Raw genomic sequence first — 14,626 nt, 5'->3', positions numbered from 1 at the left:
AACAGGTCAGGGTTCCATAGCCGCAGGCAGAAGAGTGGAAACTGGAGCAGCAGCACAAGCAGGTGGCCTGGGGACAGCAAGGAGTCATCAGGCCAGGTAGTCCTGAGGCATGGTCCTAGGGCTCAGGTCCTCCAGGATGGGAGGGAGAGAGGGAGAGAGAGATAATTAGAGGGAGCATAATTAAATTCACACAGGACACCGGATAAGACAGGAGAAAAACACCAGATATAACAGACTGACCCTAGCCCCCCGGCACATAGACTATTGCAGCATAGATACCGGAGGCTGACGGGGACGGGGACGGGGGGGGTCTGGAGACACTGTGTCCCCGTCTGACGATACCCCCGGACAGGGCCAACCATAACCCCACCCACTTTGCCAAAGCACAGCCCCCACACCACCAGAGGGATATCAACAGACCACTACCCTGAGACAAGGCCGAGAATAGCCCACGAAGATCTCCTCCACTGCACAAGCCCAAGGGAGCGACAAACCGGACAGGAAGATCACGTCAGTGACTCAACCCACTCAAGTGATGCACCCCTCCATGGACGGCATGGAAATCACCAGTAAGCTAGTGACTCAGCCCCCGTAATAGGGTCAGAGGCAGAGAATCCAAATGGAGAGACAGGAACCTGTCACGATCGTAGAAAGGAGCAGACCAAAGCGCAGCGTGTTGAGCGAACATCGTAGACTTTATTATTAAAGAAACCACGATAAAAACAATAAACCACGATCATGAAGTCCTCAGTGACACGACTGAAACGGAAACAAAAACCCACAATTCCCACAGGAAAACATTCAGAATAAATATGGCTCCCAATCAGAGATAACGAGCCGACAGCTGACACTCGTTACCTCCGATTGGGAGTCATAGACCAAACCTAGAAATACAACCAACAGAAAGGCAAACCTAGAAATACAAAACCAAAACCCAACAAAACAAAATACACCCTAAATGAAAATAACAACCCTGGCTCAACAATCAGAGTCCCTGGAGCCAGAGTGTTACAGTACCCCCCCCTAAAGGTGCGCACTCCGGGCGCACCAGCATACAGTCTCGGGGAGGGTCTGGGTGGGCGTCTGTCCACGGTGGCGGTTCTGGCCCTGGTCGTGGTCCCCACCCCACCTTAGTCACCACCCGCTTCCCTAGCCTCCTCCACATGACCACCCTCCAACTTACTCCACCTGGATTTAGGGGCAGCACCGGGCTAAGGGACAGCACCTGGCTGGACGGCTCATGGCAGGCTGAAGGATCTGGCTGCTCATGGCTGGCTGACGGATCTGGCTGCTCATGGCTGGCCGACGGATCTGGCTGCTCATGGCTGGCCGACGGATCTGGCTGCTCATGGCTGGCCGACGGATCTGGCTGCTCATGGCTGGCGGAAGGCTCTGGCTGATCCTGTCTGGCAGAAGGCTCTGGCTGATCCTGTCTGGCAGAAGGCTCTGGCTGATCCTGTCTGGCAGGAGGCTCTGGCTGATCCTGTCTGGCGGAAGGCTCTGGCTGATCCTGTCTGGCGGAAGGCTCTAGCGGCTCTGGTCTGGCGGACGGCTCTGATGGCTCATGGCAGACGGGCGGCTTTGCAGGCTTTGGGCAGACGGGCAGTTCAGGCCCCGTTGGGCAGACGGCAGACTCTGGCCGTCTGAGGCGCACCGTAGACTTGGTGCGGGTGGCAGGAACAGGCCGGACCGGGCTGGCGACGCGCACCGTAGTCTTGGTGCGGGTGGCAGGAACAGGCCGGGTCGGGTTGGCGACGCGCACCGTAGACTTGGTGCGGGTGGCAGGAACAGGCCGGACCGGGCTGGCGACGCGCACCGTAGTCTTGGTGCGGGTGGCAGGAACAGGCCGGGTCGGGCTGGCGACGCGCACCGTAGACTTGGTGCGGGTGGCAGGAACAGGCCGGACCGGGCTGGCGACGCGCACCGTGAGTCTTGGTGCGGGTGGCAGGAACAGGCCGGGTCGGGCTGGCGACGCGCACCGTAGTCTTGGTGCGGGTGGCAGGAACAGGCCGGACCGGGCTGTGGAGACGGACAGGAGGCCTGGAGTGAACAGCGGCCACCACCCGTCCTGGCTGAATGCCTACCCTCACACACTCTGTGTGAGGCATCAGCACAGGACGTACAGGGGCGGTGTACCCCTGGCCTGGTGGCCTCCTGGATACTCCCCCTTTTCTCCTCCGTCAGCCCCGTCGTCCATGCCGTGTGCCCCCCCCTAAAAATTTTCTGGGGTTGACTCACGACCCTCCGAAGATGGCCCTGCTGCCGCCGTTGCTCCTCTCTCGCCAGGGCCTTGATCCTTCCCCAAGGTCCCTTGCCTCCGAGCATGTCCTCCCAGGACCACGATGTGCCCACCTGGGCCATCGCTAGCCTCTCCATCTCCTTGCCCGGCGCCTCCTCCCATGTCCAGTCTCCTTGCTCCTGGACACGCTGCTTGGTCTTTCTTTGGTGGGTTTTTCTGTCACGATCGTAGAAAGGAGCAGACCAAAGCGCAGCGTGTTGAGCGAACATCGTAGACTTTATTATTAAAGAAACCACGATAAAAACAATAAACCACGATCATGAAGTCCTCAGTGACACGACTGAAACGGAAACAAAAAACCCACAATTCCCACAGGAAAACATTCAGAATAAATATGGCTCCCAATCAGAGATAACGAGCCGACAGCTGACACTCGTTACCTCCGATTGGGAGTCATAGACCAAACCTAGAAATACAACCAACAGAAAGGCAAACCTAGAAATACAAAACCAAAACCCAACAAAACAAAATACACCCTAAATGAAAATAACAACCCTGGCTCAACAATCAGAGTCCCTGGAGCCAGAGTGTTACAGAACCGGCCAGGCAGAGACAGCAAGGGCGGTTTGTCGCTCCAGTGCCTTTCCGTTCACCTTCACACCTCTGGGCCAGACTACACTAAATCATAGGTCCTACTGAAGAGATGAGTCTTCAGTAAAGACTTAAAGGTCGAGACCGAGTCTGCATTTCTCACATGGATAGACAGACCATTCCATAAAAATGGAGCTCTATAGGAGAAAGCCCTGCCTCCAGCTGTTTGCTTAGAAATTCTGGGACAATAAGGAGGCCTGGGTCTTGTGACCGTAGCGTACGTATAGGTATGTACAGCAGGACCAAATCGGAGAGATAGGTAGGAGCAAGTCCATGTAATGCCTTGTAGGTTAGCAGTAAAACCTTGAAATCAGCCCTAGCCTTAACAAGAAGCCAGTGTAGAGGGGCTAGCACTGGAGTAATTTGATCAAATTTGTTGGTTCTAGTCAAGATTCTAGCAGCCGTGTTTAGCACTAACTGAAGTTTATTTAGTGCTTTATCCAGGTAGCCGGAGAGTAAAGCATTGCAGTAGTCTAATCTAGAAGTGACAAAAGCATGGATTAGCTTTTCTGCATCATTTTTTGACAAAAAAATGTCTGATTTTTGCAATTTTACAAAGATGGAAAAAAGCTGTCCTTGAAATATTCTTGATATGTTCGTCAAAAGAGAGATCAACGCAGAGGTCCTTCACAGTTTTTTTGTTGACACGACTGTACAACCATCAAGATTAATTGTCAGATCCAACAGAAGATCTCCTTGTTTCTTGGGACCTAGAACTAGCATCTCTGTTTTGTCCGAGTTTAAAAGTAAAACATTTGCCACCATCCACTTCCTTATGTCTGAAACACATGCTTCCAGGGTAGGTAATTTTGGGGCTTCACCATTTTTCATCGAAATGTAGAGCTGTGTGTCGTCCGCATAGCAATGAAAGTTAACATTGTGTTTACGAATGACATCACCAAGAGGTAAAAATATATAGTGAAAACAATAGTGGTCCTAAAACAGAACCTTGAGGAACACCTAAACTTACAATTGATTTGTCAGAGGACAAACCATCCACAGAGATGAACTGATATCTTTCCGACAGATAAGATCTAAACCAGGCAAGAACTTGTCCATGTAGACCAATTAAGGTTTCCAATCTCTCCAAAAGAATTTGGTGATCAATGGTGTCAAAAGCAGCACTAAGGTCTAGGAGCACGAGGACAGATGCAGAGCCTTGATCTGACGCCATTAAAAGGTAATTTACCACATTCACAAGTGCGGTCTCAGTGCTATGATGGGGTCTAAAACCAGACTGAAGCATTTCGTATAAATGTTTTGTCTTCAGGAAGGCAGTGAGTTGCTGCACAACAGCTTTAAAAAAAAAAATTTGAGTAATGGGAGATTCGATACAGGCCGATAGTTTTTTACATTTTCTGGGTCAAGGTTGAGCTTTTTCAAGAGAGGCTTTATTACTGCCACTTTTAGTGAATTTGGTACACATCCAGTGGATAGGGAGCCATTTATTATGTTCAACATAGGAGGGCCAAGCACAGGAAGTAGCTCTTTCAGTAGTTTAGTTGGAATAGGGTCCAGTATGCAGCTTGAAGGTTTAGAGGCCATTACTATTTTTCATAAATGTGTCAAGAGATATAGGATAAAAAAATGTGAGTGTCTCCATTGATCCTAGGTCCTGCCAGTTTTGTGAGACTCAGGACAGCTGAGCTTTGGAGAAATACGCATATTCAAAGAGGAGTCCGTAATTTGCTTTCTAATGATCATGATCTTTTCGTCGAAGAAGTTCATGAATTCATCACTGCTGAAGTGAAAGGCATCCTCTCTTGGGGAATGCTGCTTTTTAGTTAGCTTTGCGACAGTATCAAATAGAAATGTTGGATTGTTCTTATTCTCCTCAATTAGGTTGGAAAAAAATAGGGTGATTGACCAGCAATGAGGGCTCTTCGATATTGCTCTGTACTTTCTTTCCAAGCTAGTAGGAAGACTTCCAGTTTGGTAGAGCGCCATTTCTGTTCCAATTTTCTAGAGGCTTGCTTCAGGGCTCGGGTATTTTCTGTATACCAGGGAGCTAGTTTCTTGTGACAAATGTTTTTTGTTTTTAGGGGGTGCGACTGCATCTAGGTTAAATTTAGATACTCAGTTAGGTCGTTAACTGATTTCTGTACTCCAACGTCCTTGAGTAGGTGGAGGGAGTCTGGAAGGGCCTCTAGGCATCTTTGGGTTGTCAGAGAATTTATAGCACAGCTTTTGATGGTCCTTGGTTGGGGTCTGAGCAGATTATTTGTTGCGATTGCAAACGTAATAAGATGGTGATCCGATAGTCCAGGGTTATGAGGAAAAACATTTAGATCCACAATATTTATTCCACGATACAAAACTAGATCCAGGGTATGACTGTGGCAATGAGTAGGTCCGGAGACATGTTGGACAAACCCCACTGAGTCGATGATGGCTCCGAAAGCCTTTTGGAGTGGGTTTGTCGACTTTTCCATGTGAATATTAAAGTTACCAAAAATTAGAATATTATCTGCCATGATTACAAGGTCCGATAGGAATTCAGGGAACTCAGTGAGGAACTCTGTATATGGCCCAGGAGGCCTGTAAACAGTAGCTATAAAAAAGTGATTGAGGAGGCTGCATAGATTTCATGACTAGAAGCTCAAAAGACGAAAACGCAGTCATTTTTGTGGGGGTAAATTGACATTTGCTCTCGTAAATGTTAGCAATACCTCCACCTTTGCGGGATGCGCGGGGGATATGGTCACTAGTGTAACCAGGAGGAGAGGCCTCATTTAACACAGTAAATTCACCAGGCTTAAGCCATGTTTCAGTCAGGCCAATCACATCAAGATTATGATCAGTGATTAGTTAATTGACCAGAACTGCCTTGGAAGTGAGGGATCTAACATTAAGTAGCCCTATTTTGAGATGTGAGATATCACAATCTCTTTCAATAATGGCAGGAATGGAGGAGGTCTTTATTCCAGTGAGATTGCTAACACCGCCATGTTTAGTTTTGCTCGAGGCACAGACATGGTCTCAATGGGGATCGCTGAGCTGACTACACTGACTGAGCTAGTGGCAGACTCCACTAAGCTGGCAGGCTGGCTAGCAGCCTGCTGTCTGGCCTGCACCCTATCTCATTGTGGAGCTAGAGGAGTTAGAGCCCTGTCTATGTTGGTAGATAAGATGAGAGCACCCCTCCAGCTAGGATAGAGTTCGTCACTCCTCAGCAGGCCAGGCTTGGTCCTGTTTGTGGGTGAGTCCCAGAAAGAGGGCCAATTATCTACAAATTCTATCTTTTGGGATGGGCAGAAAACAGTTTTCAACCAGCGATTGAGTTGTGAGAATCTGCTGTAGAGCTCATCACTCGCCCTAACTGGGAGGGGGCCAGAGACAATTACTCGATGCTGACACATCTATCAGCTAATTTACACGCTGAAGCTATGTTGCTCTTGGTGACCTCTGACTGTTTCATCCTAACATTGTTGGTGCCGACATGGATAACAATATCCCTATACTCTCTACACTCGCCAGTTTTTGCTTTAGCCAGCACCATCTTCAGATTAGCCTTTACGTCGGTAGCCCTGCCCCCTGGTAAACAGTGTATGATTGCTGGATGATTCTTTTTAAGTCTAATATTGCGGGTAATGGAGTTGCCAATGACTAGGCTTTTCAATTTGTCAGAGCTAATGGTGGGAGGCTTCGGTGGCTCAGATCCCGTAACGGGTGGAGGAGAGACCTGAGAAGGCTCGGCCTCTGACTCCGACTTGTTGCTTAATGGGGAGAACCTGTTGAAAGTTTCTGTCGGCTGAATGAGCGACACCGGTTGAGCATGCCGACAGCATTTCTTTCCAGAAGCCTTGAGAAAATTGTCCGGCTGCGGGGACTGTGCGAGGGGATTTATACTACTATCTGAACTTACTGGTGGCACAGACGCTGTTTCATCCTTTCCTACACTTACATTGCCCTTGCCTAACAATTGCGTCTGAAGCACAGCTATCCTCACCACAAGGCAATAGTTATCCTGTATATTATGAGTACAGTGACTGCAATTAGATGGCATAGTGTTAATGTTACTACTTAGCTTCGGCTGGTGGAGGTCCTGTAGAACCATGTCCAGATAAAGCGTCCTTGAATGTTTAATGAAAAAAAGGTTGAGCGAGTAAGAAATATTAAAATAACTAAGATGTAGGTAAAATGTGTTAGATTAAACGGTTTAAAAAAGTAAAAACCGTCAAGTTTGGCAGGTAACCAAGCAGCAAGGCAAAGGGTGGCTATTTGAATAATCTTTTTTGGTTACTACATGATTCCATGTGTTATTTCATATTTTTGATGTCTTCACTATTTTTCTACAATGTAAAAAAAAAAGAAAATAAAGAAAAACCCTTGAATGAGCAGGTGTGTCCAAACCGTTGACTGGTACTGTATGTGTGTGTGTGTGTGTATGTATGTGAATTTAATTTATTTATTTGTATGGAGTAAGCTATTGTGTTCACTGTTTCCGGTAATTACTAAATACTACAGCACAAAATGCTAAAATCACCCCATCAGTGTCATACCATGTACAATATGTGACGTGTCTAATTGTTATGATTTTTTACTATATTGCAAACATGAAGAGAATGGAGAATGGAGTCATCTTCGACATTGTGACCTTCCATTATAGAGCTTTGCTTTGATGTGAATTGAGGCCTATACGTTCATATCAGTTGTGTTCCTCCATTAAATTCACCTTTCCTTATTTCTATTGTGGATTGTGTTTCTGTGCACCAATGGAAAGTATATGAAACAATGATAAAACCAGCATTTGTATTGAATCCCGTTGGATTGTGTTGGATTGTGTACTTCCAATTTTGATAATCATGATTTAGTGATGGCAAAGAAAATGTATTGATCTACTGGGATTTTTGAAAGACAGACTGACTGTTTTGTCTGCTTGGACTCAAGAGATAACTATGGTTGTGTTTCTTTGCAGGCAGTAGTGTTCTTTTGATGAATACATCTGCAATTTTGAAGGTATAGTTTAGATTAATGTATTTATGTTTTGTGAAGGCAACTACATAAATAAAAAACAGCATTTACTGTTTTGGAAAGGGCCACAGACTTCTGTGTCTTGTGAACTCTGTTTTGAAAATCGAGTCCATGCAGAACCTATACAGAGAAGTGTGGGGACTAGCCTACGGCCTTAATGCTAGGGAATGTACCACACACACACACATTCAGGTATCCCTTGTTAACCATCTTGGCGTTAGCTGAAAATGGACATTGACATAAACCACATTCACCGCTCTTTTGGTAATATGTAGCAAGACCTTTCACATTCCGATCCATTAAACGCACCCACCCCATTGAGCCAGCGCAAGATAATTACAACTAATTAGGTACAAAACACCGTTATCCATCACAAATAGTCACTGGGCTGATGTAAACAAAACTACAAATAAACAGATGCAAGTCCCATATACATAAACACACTGTAGGTCTAGGCAATACAGTGGGGGAAAAAAGTATTTAGTCAGCCACCAATTGTGCATGTTCTCCCACTTAAAAAGATGAGAGAGGCCTGTAATTTTCATCATAGGTACACGTCAACTATGACAGACAAAATGAGGAAAGAAAATCCAGAAAATCACATTGTAGGATTTTTAATGAATTTATTTGCAAATTATGGTGGAAAATAAGTATTTGGTCAATAACAAAAGTTTCTCAATACTTTGTTATATACCCTTTGTTGGCAATGACACAGGTCAAACGTTTTCTGTAAGTCTTCACAAGGTTTTCACACACTGTTGCTGGTATTTTGGCCCATTCCTCCATGCAGATCTCCTCTAGAGCAGTGATGTTTTGGGGCTGTCGCTGGGCAACACTGACTTTCAACTCCCTCCAAAGATTTTCTATGGGGTTGAGATCTGGAGACTGGCTAGGCCACTCCAGGACCTTCAAATTATTCTTACGAAGCCACTCCTTCGTTGCCCGGGCGGTGTGTTTGGGATCATTGTCATGCTGAAAGACCCAGCCACGTGTCATCTTCAATGCCCTTGCTGATGGAAGGAGGTTTTCACTCAAAATCTCACGATACATGGCCCCATTCATTCTTTCCTTTACACCAGGGTTCTTCAATTCCGGTCCTGGAGGGCCGAAACACCTCTGTTTTTCATCCTCTCCTTCTAATCAGGGGCTAATTCAGACTTGGGACACCAGGTGAGTGCAATTAACTACCAGGTAGAAATAAAAAACAGAAGTGTTTCGGCCCTCCAGGACCGGAATTGAAGAACCCTGCTTTACACGGATCAGTCGTCCTGGTCCCTTTGCAGAAAAACAGCCCCAAAGTATGATGTTTCCACCCCCATGCTTCACAGTAGGTATGGTGTTCTTTGGATGCAACTCAGCATTCTTTGTCCTCCAAACACGACGAGTTGAGTTTTTACCAAAAAGTTCTATTTTGGTTTCATCTGACCATATGACATTCTCCCAATCCTCTTCTGGATCATCCAAATGCACTCTAGCAAATTCAGACGGGCCTGGACATGTACTGGCTTAAGCAGGGGGACACGTCTGGCACTGCAGGATTTGAGTCCCTGGCGGCGTAGTGTGTTACTGATGATAGGCTTTGTTACTTTGGTCCCAGCTCTCTGCAGGTCATTCACTAGGTTCTGGGATTTTTGCTCAACGTTCTTGTGATCATTTTGACCCCACGGGGTGAGATCTTGCCCCAGATCGAGGGAGATTATCAGTGGTCTTGTATGGCTTCCATTTCCTAATAATTGCTCCCACAGTTGATTTCTTCAAACCAAGCTGCTTACCTATTGCAGATTCAGTCTTCCCAGCCTGGTGCAGGTCTACAATTTTGTTTCTGGTGTCCTTTGACAGCTCTTTGGTCTTGGCCATAGTGGAGTTTGGAGTGTGACTGTTTGAGGTTGTGGACAGGTGTCTTTTATACTGATAACAAGTTCAAACCGGTGCCATTAATACAGGTAACGAGTGGAGGACAGAGGAGCCTCTTAAAGAAGAAGTTACAGGTCTGTGAGAGCCAGAAATCTTGCTTGTTTGTAGGTGACCAAATACTTATTTTCCACCATAATTTGCAAATAAATTCATAAAAAATCCTACAATGTGATTTTCTGGATAAAAAAATTCTCAATTTGTCTGTCATAGTTGACGTGTACCTATGATGATTACAGGCCTCTCTCATCTTTTTAAGTGGGAGAACTTGCACAATTGGTGGCTGACTAAATACTTTTTTCACCCACTGTATGTACAGTACATTCAGACCCCTTGAATTTTTCCTAATTTTGTTACATTACAGCCTTGTTCTAAAATTGATGAAATTATTTTTCCCCGCTCATCGATCTACACACAATACCCCACAATGGCAAAGTAAAAACAGGCTTTTAGAAAACTTTGCTAATTTATAAAAAATAAAAAAACAGAAATACCTTATTTACATAAGTATTCGCTATGAGACTCATAATTGAGCTCAGGTGCATCCTGTTTCCATGGATCATCCTTGCGATGTTTCTACAACTTGATTGGAGTCCACCTGTGGTAAATTCAATTGATTGGAGATTATTTGGAAAGGCACACACCTGTCTATATAAGGTCCCACAGTTGACAGTGCATGTCAGGGCAAAAACCAAGCCATGAGGTCGAAGGAATTATCCGTAGAGATAAGAGACAGGATTGTGTCGAGGCACAGATCTGGGGAAGGGTACCAAAACATTTCTGCATTACCACCAAGACTCTTCCTAGAGCTGGCCGCCCGGCCAAACTGACCAATCAGGGGAGAAGGGCCTTGGTCAGGGAGGTGACCAAGAACCCGATGGTCACTCTGACATGGCTCCAGAATTCCTCTGTGGAGATGGGAGAATCTTCCAGGAAGACAACCATCTCTGCAGCACTCTACCAATCAGGCCTTTATGGTATATTGGCCAAACGGAAGCCACTCCTGAGTAAAAGGCACATGACAGCCCGCTTGGAGTTTGCCAAAAGGCACCTAAAGACTCTCAGACCATGAGAAACAAGATTCTCTGGTCTGATGAAACCAAATTGAACTATTTGGCCTGAATGCCAAGCGTCACGTTTGGAGGAAACCTGGCACCATCCCTACAGTTAAGCATGGTGGTGGCAGCATCATGCTGTGGGGATGTTTTTCAGCGGCAGGGACTGGGAGACTAGTCAGGATAGAGGAAAAGATGAACGGAGCAAAGTACAGAGAGATCCTTGATGAACACATGCTCCAGAGTGCTCAGGACCTCAGACTGGAGCGAAGATTCACCTTCCAACAGGACAACGACCCTAAGCACACAGCCAAGACAACGCAGGAGTGGCTTCGGAACAAGTTTCTGACTGTCCTTGAGTGGCCCAGCCAAAGCCCGGACTTGAACCCCATCTAACATCTCTGGAGAGACCTGAAAATAGCTGTGCAGCGACGCTCGCCATCCAACATGACAGAGGTTGAGAGGATCTGCAGAGAAGAATGGGAGAAACTCCCCAAATACAGGTGTCCCAAGCTTGTAGCGTCATACCCAAGAAGACTCGAGGCTGTAATCGCTGCCAACGGTGCTTCATCAAAGTACTGAGTAAAGGTTCTGAATACTTATGTAAATGTAATATTTCAGTATTTTCTGTTTAAATTTTTTTTGCTCTAAACTCTAAAACCTGTTTTTGCGTTGTCATTATGGGGTATTGTGTGTAGATTGATGTGGGAAAAAAACAATTTAATCAGTTTTAAAATAAGGCTGTAACGTAACAAAATGTGGAAAAAGTCAAGGGGTCTGAATACTTTCTGAATGCGCTGGATATGTTGTACACTGGCTGGATGCAAAAAGTCAGTTACAGCAGCTAATTTGCTGACTTTTTCAGACCCTTTGCCCTCAATCAGAGGAGGCCATAGCCTGCAGGAGGCTCATTAGAAGGCATCACACCTGACAAGCTCAACTGAATGACTCATTTCTGATTACAGTTAGCCCCTGAGAGGGAGCGCAGAAAACCGCCATGCCCCGTACTTGTTGTGCTATGAGGTTGTGCAGCTGCCAACCATGGGTAATCTGGGGCACAAGTTCCTGGTAGCAGCTGGAATCGTTGAGTTTGAGAGAGGGCAGCCAATTGCACGAGGCTCTGATCACTTTCCAGATGGCACAGAGACAAGTGTGGACAACAAATAGTGAGGCAAGAAGACAAGTCGAGGAGTGATAGATAGATAGTAAGGCCGCCACATTTGAGCTGCTACCGCATGAGTGAGACAACTGAGTCACAGTTGAAACAACACCCTCACTATGTTGTTTCCATGGTTTTCCAAGGCATGGTTTTCCAACATTCCTTTCAGAACATTACAGCACAATCTTATTCCATTCTCAATTCAGTTCAGCATACTTTGTTCCCATATGTATAATTTATATTTTCTTTACTTTTAAAAACCATGCTAGTTAAAAATCACACATACATACCAAACCAACAGAAAACAAAAGGGACACAGGAAGTGATGCAGCCCAGGAAGCAGGCGTCCATTTTCTCAAGATCTCTATTTCAGCTTAACCAAACTCCATTAGCCATGTGCTCTCACCACATGAAGCCATAACACACTCTGGCCCAACCTGGGCTCCACCATGCCTCCGGACTGCATTCACTTCCTATGGGCGTCCGCCTGGAACACACATACGGGGTTTAAATACAGATGCATTAATCAACCAGTAAAAATGCTACAGTGTTACTGAGGAGGAGAGATGGGAAATCAGACATTCGATTAAAGACTAAGAATAAAGTTACAGTTTTTCCCAATTGCATACAAGCATTTTTTGGAACAATGTTGTCGATTTTCAAAACAGTCCACAAGATTCAGAACCCTGTGGCCTTTTGCAAAACATTAAATGCATTTTCAAAATGTAGTTGCCTTCTCAAAACAAATATATGAATCAAAACTATATTAAACTGTAAAAATTGCAAATACATTCATAAATATAGCTGCGAGCAGCGATGAACAGGGTTCACAGGATTACAGATAGAACACAAGATCAGTTGGATAACAAAGGAAGCACTCTATCATGTAGGAACTATAATCCTTTATGTGCAATCCATAAAAGCATTACCATGTTTATCTCGCAATTCCACAAAGATGACTGACACAAGTGAAGTTTAGTCTAGTGCTGTAGGTTGGTGATCTTTGAACGCAGCAGGTAATCATTTTAAAGTCATTACTTAATGTATCGAGTTTGTATACCAATTCTGTGGTCAATTTGACTAATGGTTTATGTCAAGATTTGTGAAATATTTTCAGCATTATTTTCACGATATTTTACATTGTTCGTCTGCATAATTAAAATCTAACATTCATTTGCATGAGTCAAAGTCTACTTGAGGAATAGTTATTGCTCTAGTATCCTATGGTGCCAATGACATCTATAGTGCCACCAACTGGTCTGGTGCAGCCATCTAAGGTTGCAGTGACTTTATATTCACACAGCTTCTAAGGAAATATACATAAAGTTTATATACCAGATTTCATGGCCCTATGTCCAGCCGTTCAGTTCTTATAGCCCTGGTGTGATATGGTGCCATCTATTGGTGTACCGTTGCCGACTTTGAATGCAGAAACTAATAATTCTTAAATTCATTAGAGGCTAATTCATTGAGTCTATATACCAAATCTGGAGTCAATCTGACTTATGGTTCATGAGCAGTAGCATATGTGCTAACGTGCATTTATAGGTACAGTGTGGCCATATTTGAATGCAGCAACATATTTTCTCTCAAAACCATTAAAGACTGATGTGGCCTCCCGAGTGGCGCAGTGGTCTAAGGCACTGCAGTGCTTGAGGCGTCACTACAGATCCGGGTTCGATCCCGGGCTGTGTCGCAGCTGGCCGCGACCGGGAGACCCATGAGGCGTCAGTCAGTCAAATGCAGGAACCAACGTTAATAATGTAAATCATGCTTTTATGACTTGTTTGTGTAGCAGTATATAAGGACTGAAAGGGAACGGCCTTTTCAGAGTTTTCATCAAGCTTGGATTGAGTTTGTGAACCTCTCCAGCCGTGATAATAAAGAGTGATTAATTTAATTTTGACTTCAGGTGTCCCTGGTGTAGAATTTTCACCACATTAGCATCAGTGTTGGCAGCTATAAAGGATAGGATGCTAACATACAGCCATGTTGGATGTGGCTATGAACATATCAGGAAGTAACCGGGCTGTGATTATGTCACTGGTCCGCCATTTTAGGTGAGCCTATACAATGACATGACTGGCAGCCATCTTGGCCCATAGAAAGCAATGGGGAGAGATTTTACCTCATGACTGAACATAAAGGTACACATAACTATGCTAAAGGACAGACTGTGTGAAGTATGTAAAATGGGATTACAGAAGGAGGCAATCCTGACATATAAACATTTTAAGGAATCATATATAAGCATATACAAACAAAGCACTTCACACCTATGTGTTAGGGAACAGTTTGCCAGGGAACTCAGTCAGCTGACCAGGGCCAGCCAATCACAGGCTCTACCTGCTGGGGGTAACAGACTTCCCCAACTGTGTGTTAGTGCATCACTGAACAGTGCCTTTATAGCTGCCAACACTGATGCTAATGTGGTGGAAATTCTACACCAGGGACACCTGAAGTCAATATTAAATTAATCACTCTTTATTATCACGGCTGGAGAGGTTCACAAACATTTACAAATACATTTACATAATTTAGCAGACGCTCTTATCCAGAGCGACTTACAAACTCAATCCAAGCTTGATGAAAACTCTGAAAAGGCTGTTCCCTTTCAGTCCTTATATCCTTCTACAC

This window comes from Coregonus clupeaformis, chromosome 8, assembly GCF_020615455.1.
Source record: "Coregonus clupeaformis isolate EN_2021a chromosome 8, ASM2061545v1, whole genome shotgun sequence".
NCBI lineage: Eukaryota > Metazoa > Chordata > Actinopteri > Salmoniformes > Salmonidae > Coregonus > Coregonus clupeaformis.
Note: the sequence above shows the minus strand (reverse complement) of the source record.